The 17,672-nt window shown below is 46.7% G+C and overlaps 1 protein-coding gene across 1 annotated transcript in view; it reads right to left on the bottom strand.

Moving 5' to 3' along the window:
* The window catches only part of SORBS1 (sorbin and SH3 domain containing 1), a 220,370-nt gene that overhangs the window by 72,505 nt on the left and 130,193 nt on the right, over positions 1 to 17,672 (bottom strand). The window lies entirely within an intron of this gene.

Here is a 17,672-nt window from a genome sequence, read left to right as displayed (position 1 = left end):
CACACCCCCACAAAAAAAAAAAGTGAGCGCTGAGAGCGAGCTCAAGTGTAAAACTCCAGCCGCTTAATGGCTTCCAAGGCACGAGCAGAAATAGGTACCCGAAGCTGTGAAATTATGCACAAAGAGCCCAGTCTAAAGTATAAGGGAAAATTGCTCAGAGAGACAAGAAACTAAACAAGAGAGCTGGAGGTACTTGTTTTCCTGTTACATGAACTGGAGGCAGCAGTGGGATGTTGTAAGAGGTGGAAATTGCCTTCAGAGAACTGAATTTACTCTCTTGCCTCAAGCATCCCCATTCTTAACTAGCATGTTTCCTACCAGCCAGAATATAATGAGCGTGTTCAACAGATACTCAAAAGGAAAGAAAAGAAAATTAACAAGCAAAAATAGTAACAGATCAGTCTGTAAAACCAGCCAATATCTGGGCTCTCCAGCATGCCACCCTAGCAACAGCCGCCAACACTTAATTATTTAAATGTTTCCTTCATTAAAATATCCACATAAGATATACATTGTGGGTTGGTGAAGGCTCAGCAGGACGCAGCCTAACTCCAAGCTGATCCCAGAAAAAGCACAGTGTGGAGTGGAGGGTGCAGTCTAAAATCAGTCAGCACCAAAAGCTGAGCCCAACTTAAAGCTCTGCTGCCCCGCTTTGCCTGCCTGTAGAGCGTCTGCTTTTTGCTCCTACCATTCTGCACCCTGAAATAGGAACAGTTGACGCAGCCTGAAAATTTAGACAAACGTACTCAATAATAATGGTCTTTCTGATCCCTGTACATTTTGGTTATGGAAAGATGCCTTAGTTCAAGCAAAGCAGAAAGAAACAGGCTAAAATGACAGGCTGGCCAGCCTGAGGAGGTTTGTAGTAGTATCATGCTCTTCTACGTATGGAAAACCTGTTACAAGTTAAAGTCGCTGATGAATACAAGTCTCTCCACACGGCAGGGAGAAAACTACAAGAGGCGGCGATACTGCAGTAGGTCTCAACTCTGCTTTAGGATCAGAGCCATTCTGAAGCTGAAGAGGTTGCTGGTACCCGGAAGTTCTGACTCAGCATGAGCCCTCACCATAAACCTTCATGCAAGTCAACAGAACATTTCTTCCACTCTGAGCATCCCCCAAAGGTTGCATTCTCTGCTATACATGCTGAAAAAGGCAGGAAAAAGAAATAAATCTGGCGTATCACCTTTTCAGGAGAGCAAAGAGAAAATACTAACTCTCATGCCTGGGCAAAGGCTGGGTTCCAGTGCTGCTGTTATCCCCTTCCACAACATCACTATCCGAGCAACTAAAGCTGTGGCCCCATGCTCCATACTTTTCAAACCGTCTCACCTCTGCTTAGGAATAGTGACATCACAACTGCCACAAAACTCTGATTTCAGTGATGTCTTTTTGATTCAAGAGTCCTGACATTGCTTACAATCTGAAGCACCAGCCTTCACTTCATTACGAGAAGCATTAATGAAAGAATTCACACCAAAGCCAGCGCAATTATTTGGCCTTAAAAGAACAAATTATTTTCACAAGAAGTGATTTGAGGTTAAAAATAAAGTGATAATTAAAGTAAGATTGCTAAAATTATATGGAGGAGGTGTACAAACTCATTAGATCTAGAAAAATTACTTTTCCACATATCCCCACGCTTACTAGCAATTACAGAATTCAAGTAAAATAACAAGCATTCAGTGTTCACTTACTGTGAAACTAATCAGCATTATCCAAGCCCTCAAATGAACACGTACTTAATGTGGGTTCCCATCCACAGCAAGGATTCCGCATGCCTGGGGCGAGAGTAAGCAATCCTGAGCGCCTGGGCTCTCTAACTCCAGAAACTCCAGTTAGAAGTTGATTTTCATCAGCTGAGAAGTTGCACACAGATTTGCTGCATGCAGGTGGAGGTAACTGCTGTCTGGATCGGGGAAACCCCGGTGCCTGCTTGGAGGATGTGTTTCGGTGCCTTTTTGTGTTGGGGCTACAGTTACTCTACCCATCTCCCAGGTGCTTGACCTAAGCCACACGGTGAAGTGCCACCTGCGGCCGCTGCTGGGAGCAGGCAGGGGGTCTGGCCAGGCAGCACGGTGGGCTCCATCACCCCAGCACTGCGAAGCACTGCCCTCTGTCACTGGGGAAGGCAGGTGCTGCAGCCAGTGCACCATGAGTGCTTGGGTGGCACATCCTCGGGCAGAGCAGTCCCTGCCAGGTTGGCCAGCCAGGCTCTCTGTGGGCCTGAAAACATCTGCTGGTCTCAGTTCCCTTCAAAACCTGCCAGTAGACACGGCCAAACCGTTCCTCCAGGCACACGGGCGAGGATGCACAGCGGCTCTTCAGAAGGGACTTTCAAAAGGGAAACGAAAATGAGATCCCTTGTGTCAACATCAAAAACAGGGAAACCAGTACTGCCAGATCAGGCAAAACAAAACAAATTTAAAACATAAATAAAAAAATAAAATCATTTTTAAAATACTCTAAAATCCCCAAGTGTCTCCTTCCAGCCGCCTGCTCTAAGCAGCTAACCCGTGCCTCCTGGCCAGACTAGAGTTAGTGCCTTTCCTGAAGCGGGGCAGGCATCGTGACTGAGGCTCCAAAGCACAGACACAATGAAAGGTAACAAATTCCTCGGGCCTAAGCCAGCAGCTGCAACCCTGGCACATGCCAATGTCAGGACGTCACATCCACCAGCTCCTTGCCAGTCAGGCCATACCTCTAGACGGATGTTTAATGCTTCTTCCCCCCTTCCCCCCAGCACACTTCTCCCAAGGCTGCAGCTCCTTCCCTACTTGGTGTGGAAAAGAGCACAGCGTGCCTGGAAGCCTATTTAGGAGGAATGCAGATAAGTGGCAACTACTGCACAGCACGTCTCTGGATAATCTCGCATGCTCTAAACATCCGAGTACCCTCCCTACAACGGCAGGGGGGAACAAACAGCTCATTAATAGTTCCGTGCAAGGACATATGCTCTTAAGTCACTGGTATCTCAGCTAAGAGTCGCAGGTGGTAGTTATTTTTGGTGGTCTAATGTGTGTGTGTGGGGAAAAGTAATTTCCTTTTGTTTCTTCTCATTATTATTGGCAGCTCTGATGACTTGCATAAGATTTTAAAACAATTGCTAAACATGAGATGAGCATTCAGAACTTATTGGGCAGGTTCCTTATATTCCAGAGTTTTGGACTCCTACTTTATCTCCTCAGTTCTGCAGTTTTTTACATTTCCAAAGTTTTCTCTCCATATACAAGAGCTTTAAGTGTTTTGTGGCTGCACTTATATGAAAAATCAAATTCTTATTTATAATAGTATAATCTAGTAGGCTTTCAGAAAAACGGGAAGCTTTCAGACCTAAAGGATGATCAGCAATCACAAACCTTACTTTTCCCCTGGTCAGGTCACTGACAGCACTAATTTGTTTGGCCCCTGGCTCAGACCCTTTCTCACACTGGCACCGCTGCCCCTGACCCAGGCTCTGCTCAACCAGCCTCGCCAGCAGCGCCGAGTCCCAACTCTGGGGAGTCCCAACTCTGGGAAGCGGGCAAAGGGCTGCACTGCAGCCAGTGCCTCCTGCCGGGAGGTTCCTCCTCTTAAAGGAACTGGCTGGAAAGCACATCTCCTCTGTACTTCTCACTTTGTATCACATAAAATGTGGCAAGAAAAAAAAGAATAGAATACAGGTGGCAGCCCCAGGCTGACCCAGGCAATCAGCTCTCTCTTCAAGTATCATTATTCTCTTATCCTGAAATACTGAGAGAAATATGTTGCCTGTCATTTTTATTTTAAGGGTTAAAGAACATCCTGTCATTCCTTCAGAAGACATTATGCTGCTAAGAATAAATGTCATGAAAAGACTGTGAATAAGCAAGCAGTGCACATATAGAAGAATCACACCAATTCTGTACAAGACAACTGCTGCCCCACACTCTTCGGCGAGTGTTAAGACAGCAGCAAGGGAGCAGCGAAAGCTCACTAAATGAATGAAACAAATGGCAGCATAGAACACAAGCTTGGATAAGGTGTTCTTATAAATAATTGAACTTACAGGTGTTAGAATAAATAAACAGCACATTTCACATGCACTGCCTTCCCCCCCTCCCCCCAATATAGTGCATGTTTGTTTCCTTCCTAATGGGCAAAATTAAGTTGTCTGGGGCATATGTGCCAGTTTTTGTGCAATTTAAAAGGAATGTGCCCCTCAATAATAAAAGTCAAATAGAAAACGTAAACTCAGAGGTATGGCTTTAAGAACTGAGAGATGCTTTTGAACTAAGTCATCTTACAGTCATCAGCTTTAGAGTAAACAAACTTTAGCTGCGACCTGAGTTAACTCAGTTCAAGGTCACCACTTTTGGAGCAGGGGGCAGAAAAGGATCTCCTGGGTCATCAAGCCTACTCCCATGCTATTGCAGGCAACTGTGTCATACAATCCTGTGCAAGAACATTTCACATTCCAGCTTAAAACTGGTAAGGTTTCCTGCCTCCACTGCTACTCCTGGAAGCCTGCTCCAGAACTCACTCCTCTTATGGCTTGAATGCTGCTCCTGATTTGCAAGCTAAATTTAATTCACAAACAGCTACAGCTAAATTGTTTTGCACCAACACAATTTTTCTGTTTAAGCAGCTCTTCCTCCCTGCACTCACCCCCATCCATGCAGTTTTAGAAAGTGATTGCACCTCTGAGCAGTCATTTTGCAAGCCTGTAAACAGGCATTTCCAAAGCAACTGGTCTGCATGTTGTCAGCAATCTCATTAAAATCTGGCAAATAGCAGAAGATTGTAAAAGGCCAGCAGTCCAAAGTCTGAACTCTGGTTAATGTCACAGAACCAGAGAGCAAAGCCTACAGCTGACATGCCCAGCAGCTAAAAAGCAAGGTTTAAAAAGTAAACTGGCTTTTTTAGTCCATTCTAATTCTGGCCTGTCTACTAAAACCAGTTCTATGGTCAATGCTAGTTCAGATAGCTATTTGATGTCTCCAGGGTCCTTCCTGCAAAGAAGTAGATGCAAATAATTTCACATCAGCCATCGAACTTTCATTAGTGACAATCATTTGCACCTGCAGGGTTGTGGGGTTGCAAGGCAGCTCCCGCCTGAGCCATCAACCTCCTGCTCTGCTACCAGCACAGGGGTTGGAAAACAGCATCCAGAGGGTCGCTTGGCACAGAGCAGCTGCCAAGAGTAACTGGATGTGCAGTGCATCACCGGCTCCCTCTGTACAACTTAACTGCTCTTATCAGTAGCCTTATGGCCAAAAACATTTCTTGTCATGGCAATAGATTTCAAATCCGCTGTAACAGGGCTCTGATGTCCTCCTGAGGCTGTCAGGACTGCCCTCTGGTTTTTGTACTTGATGGCTTGCGATCACAGTGACAGCAGCCGTGGCCCATGTATCATTCATGCATGCTAAAGAAACAAATGCCTTTCCGCCACACCCGTACGCCCCAGCTGCTCACAGAGACATTTTAAAGCTTCAGAAAGAAAAATAAAAATTTCTAGGACATTTTAAATAAGATCTCACATTCATCTTAGCAGGAGACATAAGGCACATCATTTGAGAGCAGCAGAAGCTGAGATTTCTGCTCAGATTTGTCTGTGATCCATACACTAACACCTCATAGATGGAAGCACTTTACAAAGGAGCTGATGTATATCCTATACATGGGAGCTTGCCGGGCACAGCGCTTAGGCTGCCAGCTCTGGAGGGAAAGCTGTAGATGATTGATTTAACAGCATACTGCAGCCTGGGACCACTCAGGACACTTAACAGAGATTCGTAGAAGAATTTGGGCAGGGAGCACGTAACTAACGAAATCGGGATTTATTTACAGTTAAGGGGTAATTAATTCAGTGACACCAGATTTACCTTTTTGCAAAAGGAAAATCTTTCAGACATCTGCGATGACCACACCTAGCCAAGAGGATGCTGCTTTTATGCTTCAGCTGGAAGAAACAGAATATTCCCCGAGTCCAAGCTGTTGTGCATCTACTCGTAAGAGCTGTGCAGCTGGGGTGCTCTGTGTACTGCACTTGACTCTCTGTACACCTCTGATGTGGGGCCACTTGTGCCTCTGCAGAACAATTGCTGTAAATAAACAGACCCAAATTCCAGAAGCCCTAATTATGTATAACAACGGATCCATTCAGCTGACTGCAGGATTGAGGGACACAAACACTACATTGCATTTACTACAGTGAATGGCATTCTATAAATACGATCAATTAGATCATCTAAACAACATCCAGCAGCTTCTCTTGCATGATTTTGTATAACAAAGACTACAAAGGCTGTCTTCACCTCTGTCACACACTCTCAAACAGCGAACTAGTGAATAAGAGGAAGTTGCATTAAGTAGAAATACTGATTACAGATTGACTAGTGTCACAGAGTTCAAATCCTAAATGCTCCACAAAAATGAGGGTAGAGAGAAGAATCTGACCTATAAACCAGATACTTTAATGGTGCAGACCACCTTATAACATCCCAGCCACTCCTGAGATTCCTAGTTGTGTAAGGCAGAGGAATTGCACAGGCATTAATGAGTACTCAGTTTGGCAACCACAATGAACTTTTTTAATTGTGACCTCTGCTTGCACTACCTGTTTTGAAGCTCTGCACAAACACTCACTAAGCAACAGCTAACACTTTTCAGGATATATAGGTGATTTTCCTCTGCTCTGCCCTGCTGAGGCCGCCCCTGGAGTGCTGGGTCCATACTGGGCTCCCCAGTTCAAGAGAGACAGGGAGCTACTGGAAAGGGTCCAGCAGATGCTGTGAAGATGGTGAGGGACCGGAGCATCTCCCTGAGGAGGAAAGGCTGAGGTCGCTGGGCCTTTTAGCCTGGAGAAGAGAAGACTGAGGGGGGATCCTATCGATGCCTACAAATATCCCAGGAGCTGGTGTCAGGAGGACGGGGCCAGACCCTTCCCAGTGGTGCCCAGGGACAGGACAAGGGGCAGCAGGCACCAACTGCAACACGGGAAGTTCCACTGGAACCTGAGGAAGAACTTTCCGACTCTGGGGGTGACGGAGTGCTGGAACAGGCTGCACAGAGAGGCTGCAGGGTCTCCTTCTCTGGAGACATCCAAACCCGCCTGGACGTGACTGTGCAGCCTGCTGGAGGAGAGCTGCTTCAGCAGGGCCTGGGCGATGTGATCTCCAGAGGTGCCCTCCCACCCTGAGATTTTATGCAGAGATGGAAGTTGAGGGCCTCTATTCTATGCAGCATCTGAAATGAGCTTAGCTGGCACAGTATAACAAGTCTTACAGCTCTCTTTTTTGATTTTTAGAATAAGCAAAACCAGTTTGAGAGTTGGTCTCGTTTACACACAACCACAGTGACCTCCAGGGAACCACATAAAGCTAAGCCTAGCCAATGCATATGGGGAGCCAGGCACGCAACACTTCTAACACACCTTTGACAAGCCTACAGATGCAAGATGAAGTTAAGACGGGGTCATCCTCCTCAGCCTTTGCCAACCTGGAGGCATTGCTACACTAGAAAAACTGCCAGGAAACTGATTTATCTACTGGAGTATCAGGCACAAAAGGGTCCCAGCAAAACTCAGAAGGCTGGTCACCATCACGTGCCCAAGGCCAGACAGCAAACCCATGCCTGCCAGAGAATTCAGGCTGGAGCGCTGGCTTGCTAGCCTGGTTGGGCTGTGCTGCCTCTAAAGTCACCTACACACCAGAATGAAGAATACAGCGACTGCTCCTCTACTCAGTACTGAAAATGCACCAAGAAAACTGAGCTGCTGGGTTAGGCAACACACTGACATGCAAAGTGTCTCCAGAAATAGCAGAAAGTTACATTCCAGAAGCCAGTCCTCATCTTCACTTCCCTCTGACTCCTCCAGCCTCAGGTGACCAAATTCACATATTGGTGAGAGTTCCACATCCATTCTCATCACTTTCATTTTAGCAACTGTCTCAGAATCAGCATTCAGGAATTGCTTTCAATCCCTCCTTCCCATAAAAATAGTCAGGAGGAAGATCCAGTCACCAGGATAAAGAGGCAAGGACCTGCCCATTTCCCTACACAGAAGCACAAACCCAGGTAATGACGACCTTGATAACTCCTCTCTTTTCAAGCGTTAACTGGAAATACCCATCCAAATGAAAGAAACAATCTAAAAATCAGCATATGCTGACCCAAAAGACCTTCCCACTCAGGGCACGTTAGCATTGGCCAGTGCCATGGAAAGCCCCGGGAGTTCAGCCCACAGCAGCTCTAAAAGGGCTAGCTTTGATAACTGTGACAAAAAAACAGACTGGTGTCCTTACCTTGATTCAGGCTTTTCAGTTAATGGTGCCATTTTCTTAGTCCCTTGATTTTACTCCATAAGAGGCACGAAAGAGTTAAGGAAACCTTTCACTGAGTTGCCCTGCCACTTGGCTGCTGAGGTGTAACAAATTTGTGGAGGCATCTCTTTCTCTCTGGCACCCTTAAATACTTTGCTCCTCCTACTGCTGTGCTTTAATTAGCCAGTTGGTACTTAGTCACCCCATGCTGTCACTAGGCTTGCTCACCATCAGCCACCCCCACCCAGCCTGCCACTGTCATCACCAAAGACACTGACTCTTCCTGCAGCTCTGGAGCTGGGAAAAGGAAAGAGGAAGTTTGGCGGTGACACTCCACAGTAGCACAGATATGGGATGCATTTCAGAAGGGAAGTGACAGGCAGACTTTGAAGACATATTAAAGGATGGGGAAAATACTTGAAAAAGCACTTTTTTCCCTTCCCCCCCCCCCCCCCCCCCCCCCCCCATTAAATTAGGCAGCATCTGCTTGTCAAGGAAGGAATATTTTCATTAGCGCAGGACATGGCAGATCCTATTTCAATGGGCAGGAGCTGAAGGGGCAGCTAAAGTTTCTGCACTTGGCAGCAGAGATTTGTAGCATAAATACCTGTCATGACACAATGGGAAACTAAATGTTTGCATGGCTATTACATATTACATACCAACCCCATGGGCATCCCAAGAGACATCAATGGGGCTTTCAGCCACAAGATGTACTAGGGTGCCCCTGGAGCAGGGTGTCCCCACCACAGTGCAGCCTGGCTCCCCTTCAGACAGCCTGAGACCTGCGCTGGAGTGGAGGTGGTGCCAGCTTTTAGGAAAGCGAGGGTATACTCACATGTCCCCGGGACGGGGCAGCCTGTTCAGTGAGGAAGGTGAGTAGCAGCACAGGATCACCCTTCCTTCCACAGTGAATGTCTACGGAACAAAGGATTGGGACCAAGGCTTCCTGAAATCAGACCTTGGAGGCTGGTTCGTGCAAGACCAAGTGGCAGCTTAATAGCGGAAACAATTTGAAGGAGACTGTCAGGTCTCTTGGTCCTGTCCTTTGTCACCAGCCCACAGCAACCAGTGCACCAAGCACTGCTGGCTTTTGTGACCGACACTCCATAGTTTTCCTGTCTGCAGCCTGTCTCTGGATTTTGATTCCTCAAATACGCATGTACAAGCATTGATCTGCTGCCAAACTCAGACTGAAAAAATGTCCCGAAAATTATTGCAAGGTGAGCATCTCAGCATTCAAACCTAGACCTAGAAAGCAACACAGATGGCAAGAGTTGCTGATACAGAAGGGCACAGAGCAAAGGTTACTGGGTGGGTCAGCGCTCACCCTAACTTCAGATTCTTTAAGTAAAACGTTAGCAAAGGACACAGAGCAAAGGTCTCCAAATACCTACACATGGAAACCCATACTGATGCACTGTAAAATGCTGACTGAGGTTCTGCCAGCAGCACAAGCTCTCCTTTTTCCTCCCCAATACAACTTTTAGCATCCAAATACTCACTTCCCAACAAATGAAGCAAATAGGCACAATTCTGACTTGCTCTATTGGGCTAAGGGGCCTGAAAAGGTTGGAAAATGCTCCCCTATCTTACTTCATTTAAGACCAATCCCATACCTCAGGATAAGCATGCCACTGGTAGTTCTAATTAGAGCAAACAAAGGGCCCCCGAGTCTACATTTACTACCACATCCAAAAAAAATGATGCTGGGGAGCTTGTACATGGGGTTTTGGTTTCATTTACCCCAGCAGATATCAGAAGGTATTTGCAAAATTTGGGTCTGGATCTAGCTTTAGACTCCAGCCCCTTTAAAAGTCAGGCATATTTAGTTTGGGTGAAGGAGGAAGAGGGTTATTTCAGACGTATCAACAGTCAAAATAAAGAATGATGGAAAATAGCAGCTTTTGCACAGTCAGACCCTACTGTCCCTCTCCGAAAAAAAACAAACCCCAAAACCCCAAACCAAACAAAACCCACCTTGTTCTCAAAAACAAACCAGGAAAGCCAACAAAAAAGCCCACACTGTCCAAAGCAAGCTGTGCAGTCATCACCAGCTCCAGTTACTTGAAACATACTTGTTTATGCAACAGTACACAACAGGAGACCTCCCTCACCCCCGAAGATAAACTCCCTGATCTCCTTCAGGTCTGTTGTGGAGCCTCAATCACATGAGAGCACATTAGTTGGAACATCCTTGCTGTGTTGCAGGGGTTTATAAACAAGCCTCTGACAGTTTGTCTTCAGGTAATAAAAATGACCGTGATTAAAACATTGAGAGAGTAGAAACCATACTGTAAAAATAACAGTTAGTGAACGAAAGAATGGCACCTAGGGAGAGGCACGGTAGGGAAGGATCCAGGGGCTGGATCAGGTCCAAACTTAAGATAGGAAAGTTCAGATTGAGGACTTGGTCTGAAACACTTCTGGTCTTTGCAGGAACCAGCTCAGAGAACCTTCAAACCACTTGGCAAGGAGAGAGGAATTACTGCTACAGACAACTGCTTCAATGGAAAACGAAGTTTTCATGGAATTTGCTACTCTGCTTGGGTGAAGGGAGAACCGGGCAGCAAGCTTTGCATGGTCACACAGCTTGGCTGTTTCTAAAGTCAACCTTGAGTGCTGGATAAAAAGCTTTATGAAGTGTTGCTGGTTTACCATCAACCCACACTAATAGCATACTACGCATTGCAATTTCCCCCGCCCCTATTGCTGCCCAATCACTGCTGTATTTTTCCCCCATAAAACCCACGTCTTCGTGAAAGACAGCACCACCATCACAGCTGAAGGGAACAGCAAAACTGGTAAAACAATCTGTACAACAAAAGGAAGTCTTTGGCATAAAAGGGGCAGATGCCAGTTCTAGGATGTTCTGGGCCAATGCTCCAGTACCCACTGGACGAGCCTACCCTCACCATGTCTGTTTTGCTACCGAAGTCAGAAACAAATCCTTTCCCTGGAAGGAGTGGGTTGTTCCAGTTATGAGCTACCCTGGAACGTCTGCTGCACAATCTATACAGTTTTTGTGTATTGATAAACGTCACGCAGCCATGCTAGTTCTTTATGCCACCCCAATATGCCATGGGGCTTGGCTTTCCAGCCACCAGAAAAAGTCAGAAAGGTGCTGTGACACGCAGTTTAGAAAAGGAGGCACTTTTGATAGATCCAGGAGATGCTAAGCAAAAGTTTCTGAGCTTACTTGGTTCTGCAGATGGAGGAGGAAGGCAAGCAAACCTACACCACATTTGTGCTTTTAGTTCGGTGCCCTCTGAGGTTCTGGGGTTTGGATTGCAAAACAAAACTCAGCACGAACAACAAGCTGCTGTTAGAGTTACACCCAGTACCACGAATGAGCACAAACTCATTCACCCATCATCCTCACCCTGCTGGGCTAGAGCTTCTACTTGGTTGCAGAAGAGCCACCCACGTTCTGGTTCAGATAGCTTTACCGCACCCTCCCTGCTGATCAGAGATGAGCCCTAGCTTGCCCCAGTGCTCCCAGCACCCAGGTCGGTCTCCCCTGGCATGCCTCAGACCTGAGCCTGAACTCTGCAGCTCAGTCCTCCCCAGCTTAAAGATCGGGGAGCCCACTGTCACCACAGAATGAAACAGAAAACCTGCCAGGCAGCTCAGGGCAACTGCACAAGGACTCAGGAAGCACGTACAGCTGAAGCTCCATGGCACAAAAGGGTTGAGACTGTCACCAGAGACGGAGCAAAACTCCTTGTAAAGATGTATACAGGCCTGTTTAAGAACTCTAGGTAAGCACTTAATCTGCCAGTAGGAGAAAGTCTGCAGGGCAGAAGGTAAGGCCTAGTAAGAAGCCCTTGTAACAGTAATGTGTGTATTAATCCAGTGAAAGCACATAACTTGCTAAGCATACAGCGAGAACAGCATTGGCTACAAGACAAACTGCAAGAATATTTTCTCAAAGAGCTGAGAAAAGCAAATGCATCATTTGGCTTCCTTGCTGAAGACTGAAGAACTCCCCCAGTGCCCCTCCTGGCTGTTGGAGATGGGGGTTATGCTGTAGGCTACTGATCCCTCATTTAAAACAGGAAGAAAAAAACCCAACTACCTGGTAGGATCACAGCTTACCAGCATCTGGGATCTACAGCATCTTAAGAGAGACTTCTGAGAGGCATGGCTCCCGCTGCGGTCTCTGCTGACTGGAGAACTCAGCAGGAGCTGGAAAGCACTACCTCATGCCAACACAAGCTGGGAGCGATCAGCTGTTTAGCAGTCACCTGAGTAGCAGTTTCTCCCTGCTCCTACTGATCTGCTGACCCATTTAAACTCTCATGCATAAAGAAAGTATAACCTTGCCCATCTACCTTGAACAGTTGCTGACCCTGGTCCAAGCTATTTTGTGGAATTCAGGACTTGCTAAATACAACACTGCAGGGGAAAATCCTAGGGCTCAGCTGTGTTCACAAAAGTCCTAAGGAAATTAATGGCAGCAACAGCATGCAATCAACAATACCGGCATCCTCACCTGCACATTAGCATCACCAGCCCTTTGCACCCTGTACCACCACCTACACTCCGGCAACATGGAAGCCAAACTTGCATGCTGTGACTTGTGGCATGTGTGCCAAACTTGGGCATGGGACACAAGGATTATGCTCAGTGATCATAAGAGTGGCAGAAGAACCCTGTCTCTGTTTCTGTACTACAGAAGACCATCGACAGCAGTTTGTATGGCCAGAGCCATCCAACCAGCACCTCACTCAATGAAAGGCACTTCTGGCTGTGAAGGTAACAGAATACAGCCCAATCAATATTAAAAGCTTTTGTAATGGCACTAGCCATTTGCCAGTGCTCTTAACCTTTGTGCTGTAGAGCTTAAATTAACCTTAAGGTGCAGCAAGGACAAAATCGTCTCCTATCTGACATGCAAGGAAGCTGATTTTTGCAAAAATTCTCTCATATTTCTTCAGACTCAAAATATTCAGATATTTGGCATAATCTCTGAGCCAGCGCCCAAGCTGACTGCCTCTTCCAATAACAGTGATTTGGTGGGTTGTTGAGGGTAAAAAAGGAGAGATAGCAGTGCAGTAAAGAAGGGAACTAGCAGAAGCAGCAAAGAAAATTCAGACTGTGCTCTCTTTCCATCTCGGTATTTTCCTGCAAATCTTTTCCCTGCACCTTAATTGCTAAAGACAAGTGAATGTCAAACCAGACTACCCACAGCTGATTCTCTGTTCTCCAGGAACAGAACTAAAAGCCAAAAGCAGCAACATGTCTTCCAGCAGACGAGCCTGGGCAGCCATGGAAATTAAGCCCCAGCAGTTCTGCCCAATGTACTTCCCATGTATGTCATTAGTAAGTGTCGAGATCCAGCCCAAAACACCAGGCTCAGGAGAAATTTGGATTTGCTTCTAATTTGGCCAGCTGGCTGGAATTATTCACCAGTTACATTTGTAACTATGAAAGCTAATGAGAGAGTAATCATATCTCACAGTTCACAGCCGAAAGTCATTGCCTTTGGGAGTTAATGAGGGTTTAAGTTCCCCCTTCTCATTGATGTCTCTCCCTCAAGCTGCGGCTGCCACAGGGTTTTGAAGGCCACACCAACTTTAAATCTGTCCTCCATGGGCAATGCTGAGTACCGGTGTATTGAGGGGAAATGTGCCTCAACCCCTTCAAGGAGACAAAGGCAAGTGCTGCTCTTCCCCCATCCCCTCTCACCACACCAACATTTCTTGTCAGAGCAAAGCAACAGCAACTGGATGACTAAGTAATGATAATGACTGCTGCTCAGTGCACTGCTGTGCTCTGATTAGATTCTTCCTGGCTTCTAACCAAATTAAAAAAAAAAACCACTGACCATTTATAGAGGCAGGACTGGCCTATTAGCATCGGCACAGGGCTCAGTCAGGATGCTCCTGGGTCATTGTCTCTATCCAGAAAGTCCAGATCCTTCACTGTGGTGACTTCAAATGAAGTAAACAAAGACACTGCCTATCAGGCCATGAGCTGCTCCCACGACCCTGCATGTCAGAAGTTCCTTAGCCCAAAACCCACAGCTCAACAGACCTTGGGGATCCACCTCCGGAGGCCTGGGGGCGTTAAGTTTGCACAGCCTATACTAACTGCCCTGTACTGAACAGGCAGGAGCTATGAATCTATGAGCAGATTGGGAAGACATTAAGGAAAACATCTGAAACACACTGTCCCTTCCAGCACCTCTGCCTCAGCGATTCTCCATCTGTTCCCAAAAGTTCAATGGAAAAAATGAAAACTCCATCTTCCCACTTTCTAAAACTGACTCTCACTGTTACTGCTCTGGTTTCTGGCACAGAGCTGCACCACTTAAACCTCTTTTATAGTATAAGATGAGCAGAGCCAGCACAGAGCTGGTGTGACCAGCTGACTGGAGCAAAATGACATTCTGGGCAATGCCTTCCTCTAGAAGGCATCCTGCTCTGCCCCCAGGGGAAGCGGCGAAAGGAGGACTCTGCACCTTGCAGCAGCCTGTCCGAGTACCTTTCAGCGTTCCCTTGAACCGAACTGAATAAGGCAGCAGCTGTTGACCAGCGGGCCCTGGGAAATCTGGCCATCAGTGAGAACAGCAACTCTCCAGCAATCTCTGCAACAGTGCTCTGCGTGCACTAAGTGCAGTTTTTCTCCTTTGTGGGAGAAACAATTACAGAGCCTTGGACCTACCTGTAGCATTTTCTGCACTTTGCCTTCCCCGCCGTGACAGCAAAAGAGATAGTCAGGATTTCCCCACTGTGTTTTCATAGACTTTATTTTGTTTTCTGGTGTATTGGCTAGATACTGCCCCCCATGCCTTTGGTCCAGCCTGTCAGGCCTGGAACTGGTTTCTCTCCACCAAGTGCTAGATGCCTGGACTAAAGGTCTGACATGAAGAGCTGACCTGCAGCATACACTGCAGATCACATTGAAAACCAATACAATGCCTTCTTGCTGGGACTACTGTGTTTTATCTAACACATCCATGGTTTGCCACAAAAATAGAACTTGGAGCTTGATCCTCTTCCAAGAACTAGAGCTTTTGACTGGCTCACCTACCAAAAAAACTCATGTAATACAGTGGTGCTCTCCCCAACATGTAGCCTTCTGCTGCACAACCCAGGTAGGCTGCTGCCAGGAAGAAAATATCCTTCATTGCAAGCGATGGGAGATAGATGCCATTTTGGTGACCCAAGTCAGGATGAGGTCTCCCAGTGATGTACTCCTTCCCCACCCCTTCGGGATACTCACACCAGTCAGCTAGCTGAACTATTCAGGCCCAGCTCAGAAGGACAGGATCCTCTGGCAGCAACTTCCACTCTGTTGTCTCTTCACATGCAGCTGCTATGTAACAGCACATACCTACAAAAGAGCAAGAAAACGCTAGTAGTGCCACTGGTCCTGCTGTCCAACACAGTTACTGAGAGAGCTGTACCAAAGCAATCAGCCGTTCACAGAAATAACGTTACTTTTAGACGAAGCAATGCCCTTCGCTTACCATGCAAGAAGCATAGTTAGTATGAACAGCAGTCTGACCAGACCCGCATCCTAGCATCCCCGATGTGAGAACTGGCCGTTACGGTTGTCTCCAGGGAAGGCTGAAACCACATCCGTTTTCCTGCCTTTCTGCTAGAGATTCCCCGCCAAGCAGCAAGGCCAGCTGAACAGCACACCTCCCTACAACCTACAGTCTGGTCACTAATGTCAATGATTGCTGATTTCAGCTTAATTTAGTATTTTGATTAGTATTAGGTTTGCAAAAAGCAGAAAAAAAGAAGCAAATACAGATCTTATGCAGCTATCCCTGATGCACGAACAGACTAGTGCTATGCAGAGCCTGGGCTGGGAGCCAGGGGCAGCAACCACCACAAAACGTAACTTCCTCGTGACCTGGAATCAAAACTCTTAGAAGGAAGGGCAGGTAGTAGGCATGTACCAAGAAACATACATCAGGTTGTCCTTGGACAAATTCCTTGGTTAGGGTACATGGCTAGACAGCCAGCCACAAAGGCAGAATCCAGAGAGAGCAATTTTTTTTTTTTTTTTTTTTTTTGCATTCATTGACGGTTACTAAACATGATGATTTAACTCAATATTAAGTCCAAAGGTTAACAGTCCGATATTAAGTCTAAAGGGTTAGATTTGACATTGCTTTGCTAGATGGCTGTGCAGCTTTATTGTTTCATTCAATAGCATTAACAGCAGCCTGGCTTCAGTGAGATGTCTTTGGTGTTTGATTTATAAGGTACGTATTAACACTCCTCAACTTTAATCATGTCATTTATCAGGCTGAACTAGCGAGCCGGTCACCCGAAGCTTCTTCCACACTGAGTGGAGAAAGGGGTTCTTCCAGAGGGCAACCCAGCCTCTCCCTAACGCTGCCTTCCTCGTACTTCTCTGTATTCAACAACTTCACAAAGAACTTGAGGAGACGACCTAGCAAGGTTTTGCACCTACGCTGGATGACTGAACAAACCCTCGTGTGTGTTTTCCTTAAGCTCTGAGGGGAGTGGAGTCACATTCCCCTCAACAAGCACCACAAGACCAGAACCTCCAAGGGCCCGGTACCACAAGTCTGTCAGCCAATAAGCCCCACCAGGTAGATGTCCTCATGACAGTGCAGGTGGGGCATAAACACCACACGGAGAAAACAGAAGGTGATGCTCAAAGGTAAAAACTCTGATAGAGGATCAGGGACCTGCCTGGGAGCCACCACGGGACGTGCTCACAGAGCTCCAATAATGCAATGCTTTTACAAGCCTCCAGACTTCTTGCAAGACCTGCTAACAACCCAGACAACGAGCCTAGAAGAACCAGGCTAGTTTTTCAATAAAACTGCAACAGTCCTAGGAAAACACAAAGTTGCAACAAATTAGAGTTTTCTGTCTAGGACGGTCTAGTAGTTTGTCTGTCTCCAACAAGTAGGAAGGGATCAGTGAAAGGACACCCATTAGAAAGGTTTGTTGATAGTACCAGCCAGAAAATTTCCTGTAAAGTTGTCCGGAGTACGCACTAAGAGAGAGTTAATGTTCCAGCGACAAGGTCAAGCCCTGGTTTCGCTGCAGCACAAGGAGCTGCCCTGGCATTAACTGCAGTTTCTTTGCTTTCCCAACCTGCCCTGTCCTTGTGAGTGGGCAAAAGGCAGAAGCTGGCCAGAGTCCCAGCTACCAAAAGCTGCCCAAAGCACAGAACTCATTACTTATCACAAGGACTAAGAGTTAGGCTGAGAGGGGGAGGAGAGAGTAAATGACAGAAAAAGCAACTGATAGGAACTCCTCTGGTGCCGAGAGCTGTTGCAGCTAGGGCTCTAACCTGGCACTGAGCCGGGGAGCGCAGCAGGACACGGAATATGAATACAGGTTACGGCTGGTCTGTGCCCCAATCTAGACGAGACAGCTAAACATTCAA

This window comes from Falco peregrinus, chromosome 1 (assembly GCF_023634155.1).
Source record: "Falco peregrinus isolate bFalPer1 chromosome 1, bFalPer1.pri, whole genome shotgun sequence".
Lineage (NCBI taxonomy): Eukaryota > Metazoa > Chordata > Aves > Falconiformes > Falconidae > Falco > Falco peregrinus.
Note: the sequence above shows the minus strand (reverse complement) of the source record. Positions and strands in the feature narration are given on the sequence as shown.